Genomic DNA, 11,743 nt, shown 5'->3' on the forward strand with positions numbered 1-11,743 from the left:
GGGGGAATGATTCAGAACCAAGGAAATTGACACTTATCTAATGAGAAACATTAAATTAAAAAGACTTCAATATCTGAAAATTAAAACAATGAATATAATATATAATAATAGTAGAGTTGAAGTAAAAACGGTTTTTTTTCAAATTTTAACACCCTGTATCTCGAAAACAAAGCTTGTTAGGTTACATGTTTATTGGAGATTTCGTAACCAAGTAAGAATATCGGCTAGCTATTTGTTATAAGCTTTTTTTTATATTCAATATATGATTTTTCACACCTATGAGTTCGAATAGGTATTTCCAATAATAAAAAATAGTGTAGCAATTTTCGATGAATGCGTTATTTACAAACATTCAGTATTGGGGATTCTTGTGTTATTTATGGTGAAAATGAAATTTCCTCAAAATATTATTGATTTCGAATCATCAAAAACTTTCTTCCAAAAATGTGGATTCTCAAAAAAAGACTAATGATTCAAAAACAAACATGCCTCATACCTCCGAACATTTCAAATCACCACTTGATGAAAGCAATATAAAATTTCACATATCATATTTATCTCTCAATTTCTACAGCCAAATTTCAATTAGATATTTCTTGATTTGACAGAACAGGCCTGTATTAAAAACAAAAGCACAAAGACGCCACGTGTCGGATTAGGAACTGAAATCGAATAAGTCTGAAAGATCACTTCCAACAATTGAACCGAGAATAATAGACCCGTGACACATATTATCGTCAATACTCAGATTATGTTTTCATTTCAATTTTGGATTTGGACACTCCCTATTGTACCATAACAAAAAATTAGAGAAGGCAGCAGCACTAATCAGGAAAAATGAGAAAAGCACTGACGTGAGGACTAAATCAATACGCTATTTACAATGCGAAAAGGCAAAAAATTCATAAGATACCTCATGTGTTCAGTTCATGGAGGGAAAATGATATAATCGAATAGTGCTTGCAGGTTTCTCAATATTAAGAAACTATTTTGTTATTTTATATTTTGTAATGTTTTATAGTTATTTTATTTGTGTTTCCATTTTAGAATAGTTGATATTTTTGGTTCTTGTATACAATCAGTTTCATAAATAAAAGTGTTTTTTTTTCAAGGTACTTTCTCATTTTTTCATTGATATGCACACTACACAATAAAACTGTTAAAATCAAGTAGCTCGATAGAATGTACTTGATTTTTCAAGTACTTGATAAATAAAAACTTGACTTATCTTGACATTGAAAACCTACTACTTGATTTGAAGTAAACTTGATTTTAAGTCAAGTAGCTTGAATATCAAGTCATGCCGTGAATCTCTACATTACACTGGTCACAAGTTAAAGAGCACTGCAATCAAGATTTCACTCTTGCAGTTGCAGAATATTGTGTTGAGCACTTCCTCTGGAACAGGTGGTAAAATTGTCGTGATAGGTCCAGGAATTTGTTACGCATTGTGAAACTCTGGGGTTCCAAATCATGCCCTAACCAAATTTGAACTTGATAATAAACACGATTGTATTGCTGGTGAGCTACTGCACTTCATGGAATACCTATTTGAATAACTCCATAGGTTTATTCAGTTTTGTAGACTTGACGTATTGCTGATAACGAAGATGATCGATACTGTCTACAGCTTTTGGAGCATTATAGACTGAGCACAAGATCTGAATTACATTATCAAATGATTTTTGAACCGGACAGTTTCCTTCTTCAAATGCTGCGAACAAATTCGGTAAATTCTCAATTTTTTTTTTTTTAAAGCACAGAAGGTATATCACAGCTACTCAATGCTTTTTTTTTTGAACAGGAATACTCATAAAAACTTTCGAAGAGTATATTTTTATTTGCCGCCTTTTTTTGACAGAAATAACTTGTTGATGCGAAAGTGTAAGCCCAAATACCAAGTATATCAATATCTTCTTCTATTATAAGTGTAGATTTTTGAGGTTTTGATTCTTCAATTGCTGTTTTGATAATAAGTGTACCCGCATCAACTCTTGCCACTTTAGCAGTAATATTTACAGCTTGCAATTTTCCAATTAGCATATCAATGAAAATATAATACAAATGTATTAAAGTTTGTTCTTTAATGATTCTGAGATGTTATTGATTAGATTGTTATTTGATTATTGAAGAAAATTATTAAATATAATGCTATAATTGCTATAGTAAATGAGAAATGAAAATTATTTATAATCATGTATTTATAAATAATTTTTAAACTTTATATGGCTTTTTTTTTGACCGGAACATAAATGATCCAAAAGCGCGTTCTCAACCTTCTATCTCGGAAACGATGCAACGTATAAAATTTTTGAAACAAAAATCGTAAGGAATTCAATTCTCTCAAATACTGATAATGACAAAAAATAGCGAAAAACCAATAGGAAACGAGATATTTTCATAAAATGTGCAAAAAATAGATTCTTGTGACCTTAGATTTTACTAGTCGTCTACACCCTGTAGGTTTTGAGACAACTTTTAGGATGTCTATTTCCACGTTTATACCAGTTTATAGTTGGGTATTTCATATTCCGGGATAATTTCGACTAAGATGAATAGATAACAGAAAGTTAGAGCTTGTACGAGATTTATTATTTCCAAAGATAACCATTTCAAATCAGTAGAATAACATAACAGAAATTTTTAAGATTGTTAAAGTGCTGAATATTACGTCTATGGAATACTTTAAGACCCCACTTTGAATTTGTCCCAACTTCGTCGAACGATTCGCAGATGTTATAAAACTTAATTTTCTTATCAGCAATTATTCTGTTGAAAATCTCTTAGAGAATTTATCTATATTCGATTACTTACACCGAATATTTTTTTTTGTCGTATACTTACCATGAAAAAAGTTAGTGGTAATTTTGCAATTGTGTGTTATTTGATAATGGACTATTATCAAGTAAGAACCGAATTCATTGAATATATTTGCGTTTTTCCTAAAAATGAAAGATCTTCGCATTGAGGTGAGAAATTCTCATTGTCTGTTCAAATATAGACCATTATTGAATGAATGAAATTCACAGATTAGTAGAAAATCCTACAATAGGTGAAAACTCCATTTATATTCAACCCCTCGACAATCTAAGGAGGACGTTTTGTTATTATTTATTTTCTCTTGTTCAATTTATATGTTCATGTTGTAGTGCCCCCCTACATAAAAGGAGAGTTTAATTGATTATGCTCCAATTTGTCATATATTTTATTTTTTCAATTTGATGTCCTGAATTCAAATATAACGTATTTATTTTCACCTAGCTCAAATTTTTAAGATATACAATTTGAGAGAAAAATAAGTTACATTATTTCAACTCAAATCCGTAAGTGTAATAAACAAAAGTAGAGACGAAATTTTTATTTTGGTTATAAAAAATACAATATTATGTCGTATTACAAACAAAAGAAAACATTGAAGAAATCAAATAGTCATTCAATACTTTGAAATCTTCTTTTCCGCGACATTCTCAATTTTTTTTTTTAACAGTCTCTTTTTGAACTCCAGCAGTGATCTGCCATCAGGTGCATGTCTCCTTTTCCTTGGTAGCGGTCCTCCATAACTTCTTCAAAATCTTGGTGAAATATTCCACCTTCTTTCTCACTTCTGTCTTCTAAATTTTCTGGAAAACAGTATAAGTGGCTGTGTAAATAGTGTATTTTAATACTCATATTGCACCCTGAGTATTTCGAACTATTAAGCATCTTGTTAACCATTTCAACATAGTTTTGAGCTTTACGTTTGCCTAAAAAATTTTTTACAACTGCAACAAATGATATCCAAGCTTCTCTTTCAACTTGATTCATTGAATTTAGGAAGGCAGTATTTTCAATTAATTGCTTTGCTTTGCAACAGTTTCAACTGGAATTGGATATTCAACAGCTGATGAGAATTTTGCAATTCTGAATGTTCCTTATGACTACAAAACTTACCAGCAGCACTGAGAAGAAGTTTCCAATATTATCAAAGAGACCACATGGAGGATGCTGGAAAAGAAGAAGCTGAAATTTAGGCCAGGTTGACCAGGATGGTGTTCCCCTTATTACAGTCATTGCAGATGGTACATGGAGCAAACGTTCCTACAACGTGAACTATGATGCATTGTCTGGAGTGGTTAGTTATTTATCTTCTTGGTAGATGCTGGTCATAATTTTGACAATACTCTATTTTAGGCATGTATAATAGGGGGAAAACAGAAAAGATATTATTTTTAGGCATAAGGAACAAATATTTTTGCATATGTGCTCGGACTGAAACAAGAGAGGTGCCTAAGCTCTCCCATATATGTTTCAAAAACTGGCAAGGTACCTCAACCAGTATGGAAGCTGATATTATAGCTGAGGGGTTTAGACTAAGTATCAGCACCCATGGCTTAAAGTACTACCAATTAGTTGGGGACGGAGATAGCAGCCTCTACAAAAGACTGATAGAAAGCAGGCCATATGGAAATCTTTTGGTGCAACAAATAGAATGCCGAAATCACTTATTGAAAAATTTTTCTTCTAAAATAAAAGAAGTTTGTGGTAAGTTATATTGTTGTATGTTTTGCAAATTGAAAGTATGTTTTTTTTGTTGCTGTTGAAGGCATCGACGACTGTTGTTTTATATATCAAAATATAGTGGAAATATTACTGGCCCCAATTTCCAATTTTGAATACTAATGCAGGAATATATTTCTCATTTAGATCGTAAGAGAAGTTTTTCAAAAATTTACCTGTACCCCATAGATTGCGTAAAATTATGGAGAGTAATTCTTGCCGTTTGAGGATATGCATGAATCACAGAATTCAAGAGGAGGTTCCAGTGAATGAAAAGGTGGAGTCTTATTGCAGAGATCTCCGGAATGTTCCCTCTCATATTTTTGGTGAGCATGCTAATTGTGCAAATATTGCTTATTTTAAATGTGCACCAAAAAACCTTGAGAGGAACTTCGTGCCAGAGATGAAAGAATGTGGCTTATACGAGGACATTGAAATCTGTATGAACAGATTTGTGTACAATACCTCGAGCCTCATACAAATGTTGCAGAACATTATAACTCAATTGTCTGCAAATTTGTGGGTGGCAAAAGGATCAATTTTTCCTTGAGAGGCGGCTATGAAATGAGATGTAGGGCAGCTGCTATTTCTTTCAATTCTGGTGGCAGTTATTATAGTGTTCTTGGCCGAACAATAACAAACAAAAGCCCACCCCCCATTATTAAAAAATATATGAACAAAATTACTTCAAGGTAAGCTGAAGGACTTCAGTCAATGTCCAATGACGGTAGTTAATTAGGAGCAGTAAAATTATCATTATTATTAATAGGCGAAGAAGTAAGCAGTTTTGTGTGAAAAGAAGAGGATTGAAGAAATTCGAAAAATCAACTCTGCCAGATGAAGATTATGGCCCTGAGTCCAATCCGGAACCTGATATGGAGGCAGAATTATTTGAGTAACAGAAGATTAGGTTCCTTCAATGTATGAAGAAGACAATTCCCGAAATGGAAAAAGTAGAAAGGCTCACAAGCAGTGGCGGTTCTACTATACTGCGAAACCCCGCGACGCGGAACTGGTAAGAATAAGTTTGAAATTGTTATTATATTCTGATGACGCGAATAAATTTTCAGAATATATTCTCCATTCTTACGACTCTTACTTTGATGTGCTGCAAATGTTCTACCCTCTGTATGCAGTACCTGCACGTTATTATTTGTCGCAAGCCATCCCAGTCCAGTCCCTAGCCAACTTCTTCCCAAATCGAAGCTTTCAGCTCAGCACTAGGGATTTTCCAAATTAAAAATCATTAAAATTAATTTACGGAATAAAATGTCACAAGGGAGACTAAGTAGACTTGCAATATTATCCATAGAAGCAGAAGAAGCAGCTGCAATGGATAAATCAATTTTTATAAACGAATTTGCAGATAGAAAGGCAAGAAGAAGAGATTTTCACTGAGTTTAAAACCTAGACACGCCACTGCTCACAAGAGGGCAACGGTCCAATCCTACATGGAAGCAGGAACGACTTTCGCGGTTGACTGCAACAAATTTTGGGGAAATATGTAAATTGAGGAAGACCACTTCCTGCGAGAAAGTGGTCAAAAACCTATTATATTCCCCATTTTTTGGAACCGAATCGACTAGGTATGGACTCGAACACGAATCAGTTGCTATAAAAGCATTCGAGCAACAATTCAAAGTTGCTGTTGTTCCTTGTGGGCTCTTTATTGATAGGAACCATTTCATTTTTGGCGCTAGCCCTGATGGGTTGGTTGGAGTAGACTCCATCATAGAGGTTAAATGTCCAGCCAGTTGCAAGAATATTCATCCCTCTGAAGGGATAGAAAGAAAAATCATCAAATTTGCTACATTAAATGAAAATAAGGAAATGGTCCTAAGAAGAAACCACAATTATTTCTATCTCTTTTTTTGCTACACCGGGTTGGATTTCTATGCTTTATTTTTATATATAAACGATATAACTGAAGTTTTTTTATTGTTATATCACAAGAATTCTAACCTACAACTCCTACAAGAACGACTCGGAATAACACACTGAGGCTTTAGCCTAGGAAAAATGAAAGAGGTACTTTGTAACAATAAATATTTTTATTTGAGGATATATAAAATGAAGTTAATAACAATATTGAATAAACTAATATTTGTTTGTCCATATATCCAATAAATGATTTATTTACTATAATGCATTTTCGATAATATCGAATAAACACTTCTCTCGGTGTAGAAATTCGAAAATAATTCTATTCACACTTCAATATCAACATCGCAGCCTCCGAAGCATTAAGTTCCAATTACATTTCTCCCAGTTCGAAAAACAATAAAAAGAGATTTGAAATCAAAGAACCACCCCCAGCATCAGGTAGGATCGTAATATGGCAGGTAAATATAAATAACTGAAGATTATTGAGGGGGGATTATGTCTCAAGCCCCTACCGTTCCGTTCACGTGGGGGAGATTGTTTTAATATCAGAGCAAAACGTCCTAAGCCCTGTTAGGCATTTCATCGTTGATATTTACCGAAATAATGGCATTAACGTCATACCGAACCCCTGTGCACGAGGTTGCAACCTTTGAGATATTGTTACGGTTTTCCTTTCATGCTCTCTTCATGATCTCGGCCTTGCAATGATTCATGATGTACCCTATATTTTCTCATAGGCCCAAATGTTGCTAGACATTTAGTTATTTTGTAATCAATAAAATATCGTATTGAGTATTGAAGCTCTTTTTACGAAAGTAGAACTATCTGCTAGATTGTCTAGGTTGCCATTTTACACATACCATGAAAATATTCTGATTGCTGATTTTTTTACATATTGTACACACATAATTGATGAATTTATAATCAATATTTGCTGAACGCAACTGACTTGGAGTCACCAAGGGGGCAGCTGCCCCTCCCCCCTGCCAGAGGGGGTATTCGACTCTCGAATTCGAATTCTTCCTCAAACTCGAATCGGCCCATGTGTAAGCAAAATATTTGCCGAACGAAAAAAAACTAGAAACTTGAAATTTTCAGGCTAGGTTCTGATCTCGAATGCCGCAGTTCGTTGATGGGCAAAGTTTCCGTAAATATGATCGTTCAAATTTTTTCAAATTTTTATTTATTTCACCTACACCTTCGATCCAGATTAAAATTTGTAATTGGATACAGAATGATAATTTTGAGCCTCGTGCAATCAGAATCATAAAAAATTTAAACATAATAATTAAAAAAATTAACCAATATTCACGAACCACACAACAAATGAAGAATGGAGTTGATTTTGGTGTTGAGATATGAAATACCGATTGCAAGTTGCTATAAGTGATTTGCATTATTTCATACTTTTCTCATCAAATAGTGATTTTGTTCATCTTCCATGCCTTCATCTCGATTTATTAATGAGTATTAATAAAAACTATCCTTCATTCTAGTCATTATTACTAGATGCTAGCTTATTTTCTTGTAAAAGGTCAACTTGAAAAATAATTGATTACTACACTAAACCCATACCTATAGTAAACTGTGTCTGTGACTAGTATACATGTTGATTAACTTTAAATCATTTTACCAATACACTCTTCCTGTAATATTAAATTTTATTTAAGTCGATTCAATTTATTTCCTTCAAATTTGGGTACAGATTGATCAAAATATTAAGAATATTGCTGCTAGAATGAATTTCAAGATCGAACACATTAGCCTAGACATGATTGCACTTGCGGATTCAACTTCTGACATCTCTGAATTTTGATACCTTAGTTCACAATCCGATCATTCATATTTTTCATCAATGAAATTCCAACTGTATGATTTGTGTCCGATCATCCTCGTTGCGATCACCTTTTCCGGATAGTTAGTATCATTGAGATATAAGTTACCGTGTCACATCATTAGTTATCTACACAGCAAAGAATTATTTTAAGCAAAGAATATCTCCATCATGTACCACTTTTGAAGTAAAATAATGTATTAAATAATGTATTATTTATTTATTTTGAGAGCAGTAATTTGAGAATTAGCAATATCTCTTTCTTTCATACAAGACAATTGAAAAATTAATATCAAATCTTCAATAAATGCCAAATTCAGACTTCAGATAAGTTCGTACCTTAACATGAGATCAAAGAATTCTCAAAATTATATATCATTACCTTTTTAAAAAATATTAATGACACTCAATACATAAAATTTCAAATCATTATTGAAAGCAATATATATTTCTTACGAAAAAATATTTATTCAAAAAATCCTATCAAAGTATGTAATTTGAATGAAATTAATATTCAGGCGGAAATCGAATAAATCCATCTTGGTCTATTCATTACGAATGCATTTTTGTATTTGTAAGATCCATGGTGAAAGTTCCAACTGTTATCAGTGATGGGAGATAAGACCTATGGTCATTTACAAATAACCCATTATTTCGTCGTTAAGCACTCATTACTATTGGTACCTAGCTTGAAATTAAGGGAAAGTTAACTGACTACTAAATCTAGTAATAGGGTATCTGTGAAGTATATAAACTGCTATGAATTAATTTCACAACAACTGTGTTTCGAATACTCTCATAGAGTCTACTACCGTAATCAAACGAGCCAACTCTTTCTGATATTAATAATATTGAAATAGTGTTATAGTTTTTATAAGTACCCATATTCAGCATGCCAAGAGGAAACATAGCTTTCGCCCAGGCAAAGGCCTTAGAGAAAATATATGGAGACAAGTGGGTGGATGCCAATGGATTTCATTACAGTAAGAAGAAAAAAGTGTCATCAAAAACGAAAAATCCAGAATAAAGTGAAAATGATCCTGAACAAGGGAAAATGAAAGAACCCAAGTCGAATAGCACAAAAATATAAAATATTGAATAATCTGTGAAAACAATTTATCTGTTAAATTCTGTAAATATTCAAGTGTTTATTGAATTATATTTATGAGTGTATTATTCTATAAGTTATCAATTGTAAAAAGTTATCCATATTTTTTCCCAATGTTCAATTAATGTGTAAATAAATTATTCCAATGTTTATCAACCAACTTGTATCGATCTGAAAATTTTCCCCTCTCCTTTGAATAAAACATTGAAAATAATTCTACTTATCGAATAATGTATTGAAATCTTTAGCCTATTCTTTATGAATGTAATTCATTTAAAGTCTGTCAGTGAAATACATACAAAAAATTTCGATTGACGATCATTGAATATCAATAATAACGAAAATTTCAATTGAAAATTTTCTCTCATTTTGAAAGCAGTAATTTGAAATTACCAATATCTTTTTCATTCATACAAGACAATTGAAAAATTGATTTCAAATCTTCAATAAATGCCGAATTCTGACTTCAGATATCTTCGTGGTTCGTACCTTAACATGTGATCGAAGAATTTTCAAAATTATATATCATTATCTTTTTGAAAAAATTATAATGACACTCAATACATAAAATTTCAAATCATTATCGAAAGCAAGATATTTTTATAACTAACAAATATTTATTCAAAAAATCCTATCAAAGTATGTATTTGAATGAAATTAATATTCAGGCGGTGATCGAATAAATCCAGTTTGAACTATTCATTACAAATGCAATTTTTATACATTTTTGTACTTGTGAGTTCCATGGTGAAAGTTCCGACTGTTATCAGTGATGAGTGATAAGACCTAGTGTTATTAGTGTTATTTACAAATTACCCATAATTTCGTCGTTGAGCACTCATTACTATTGGTAGTTTGAAATCGAGAGAAAGTTAACTGACTACTAAAACTAGTAATAGGGTATCTGGCAACTATATAAACTGCTATGAATTTATTTCACAACAACAGTGTTTCGAATACTCTCATAGAGTCTACTACCTTATTCAAACGAGCCAACTCTTTCTGATAATAATAATATTGAAATAGTGTTATAGTTTTCATAAGTACCCATATTCAGCATGCCTAGAGGAAATATAGCTTTCGCCCAGGCAAAGGCCTCAGAGAAAATGTATGGAGACAAGTGGTTGGATGCCAATGGATTTCATCACAGTAAGAAGAAAAAAGTGTCATCAAAAACGAAAAATCCAGAACAAAGTGGAAATGATCCTGAAAAAGGGAAAATGAAAGAACCCAGGGCCCCCGCAAGGGTCATCAACGCCCGCGTGCCGAAAATATTTTGGCGCCCCTTAAGGGGGGAAAGTGGAGAAAAACGTCGCAGGATAATCGGCAAAAAATGTTTCAGTTTTTATTAGGAATTTATTTGTAGAAGGGTTAAAAAAACTATCAGCAACCTTTATTGAATGCCTTAAGAACTTTATGCTGTCAGTTGTTGCATAATACATTTTTTAAATGTTTCATTATTTTATTCAAGCATTCGATCAAAACCGCATTTTATTTTAATTTTGTAATGAAACTGCAGAGTTTTCAAAATCTGAGCTTTATTCTTCTTTAAATTATTCATAATATTATATTAAAATATTAATATTATTATTAATAATTATTAAATATTGTTCCATACTCCCAGCCATCTTCTCCCTTTGTTGAAGTCTAGCTTTTTTTTGCTCTCGAAATTTTGCATCAGAAGGTCGTTTTCTCTTGTATGGCTCCTAGAATTTAAGAAAAACTTGATCCAAAATTGGTAAGGACATTCACCCATGATTTACTTTGCGCCATCCCTTTGAGAATAACCCGTATGTTTTCATTTTTATGAATTTAAACCTTAAATCCGAGCCTTTAAACCTAAACGGAGTTAATATTAATAATAATAATAAGTTAAGACCGATCTGAAGCACATACCCTGTTCCTGTTATAATAATTAATTTTTGGCAAAGGTGAAATATATTTTTTCGGCTACCGTCCGGGAAGTGCTCACTTCCCGGACGCTTTTTCTCTGAGAAAGTAGCATTTCCCGGCCTAGTCCGGGAAGTAAGTACTTCCCGGACTAGGCCGGAAAAGAATCATAGAATCCATAGCAACCGAGATAACGGCTGACAGTTCATATGAAATTAGTTGTCAAAAATTTGCATGTTTTTTGATCGCAATCGCAATAAAATATGAGAAGCAGCAGCGATAGTATTATTTTACATGGTTGCCGAAAAAATATTGTACGCAACACGCCCGAAAATGGTTTTTTTGGACTCACAGACTTCCAGGACTCGCTTACGCTCGTCCTGGAATTTTGTCTATTCGTCCAAAAAAACCCTATTTTCCGGACTTGTTACGTAAATTACTATTTTTTAGAATGTCAAACGGCTACGAACATCAAATAAATAATACAGATC

General features: G+C 32.6%; 1 long non-coding RNA gene across 1 annotated transcript; it reads left to right on the forward strand.

Moving 5' to 3' along the window:
• The first annotated feature begins 5,017 nt into the window (after positions 1–5,017).
• On the forward strand, positions 5,018–9,128 carry LOC123685660. The gene is made up of 3 exons (XR_006748344.1): positions 5,018–5,228; positions 5,306–5,551; positions 5,607–9,128. It is a non-coding gene; the product is annotated as an uncharacterized LOC123685660 (long non-coding RNA).
• Positions 9,129–11,743: the final 2,615 nt, after the last annotated feature.

This window comes from Harmonia axyridis, chromosome 1 (genome assembly GCF_914767665.1).
Source record: "Harmonia axyridis chromosome 1, icHarAxyr1.1, whole genome shotgun sequence".
Taxonomy (NCBI): Eukaryota; Metazoa; Arthropoda; class Insecta; order Coleoptera; family Coccinellidae; genus Harmonia; species Harmonia axyridis.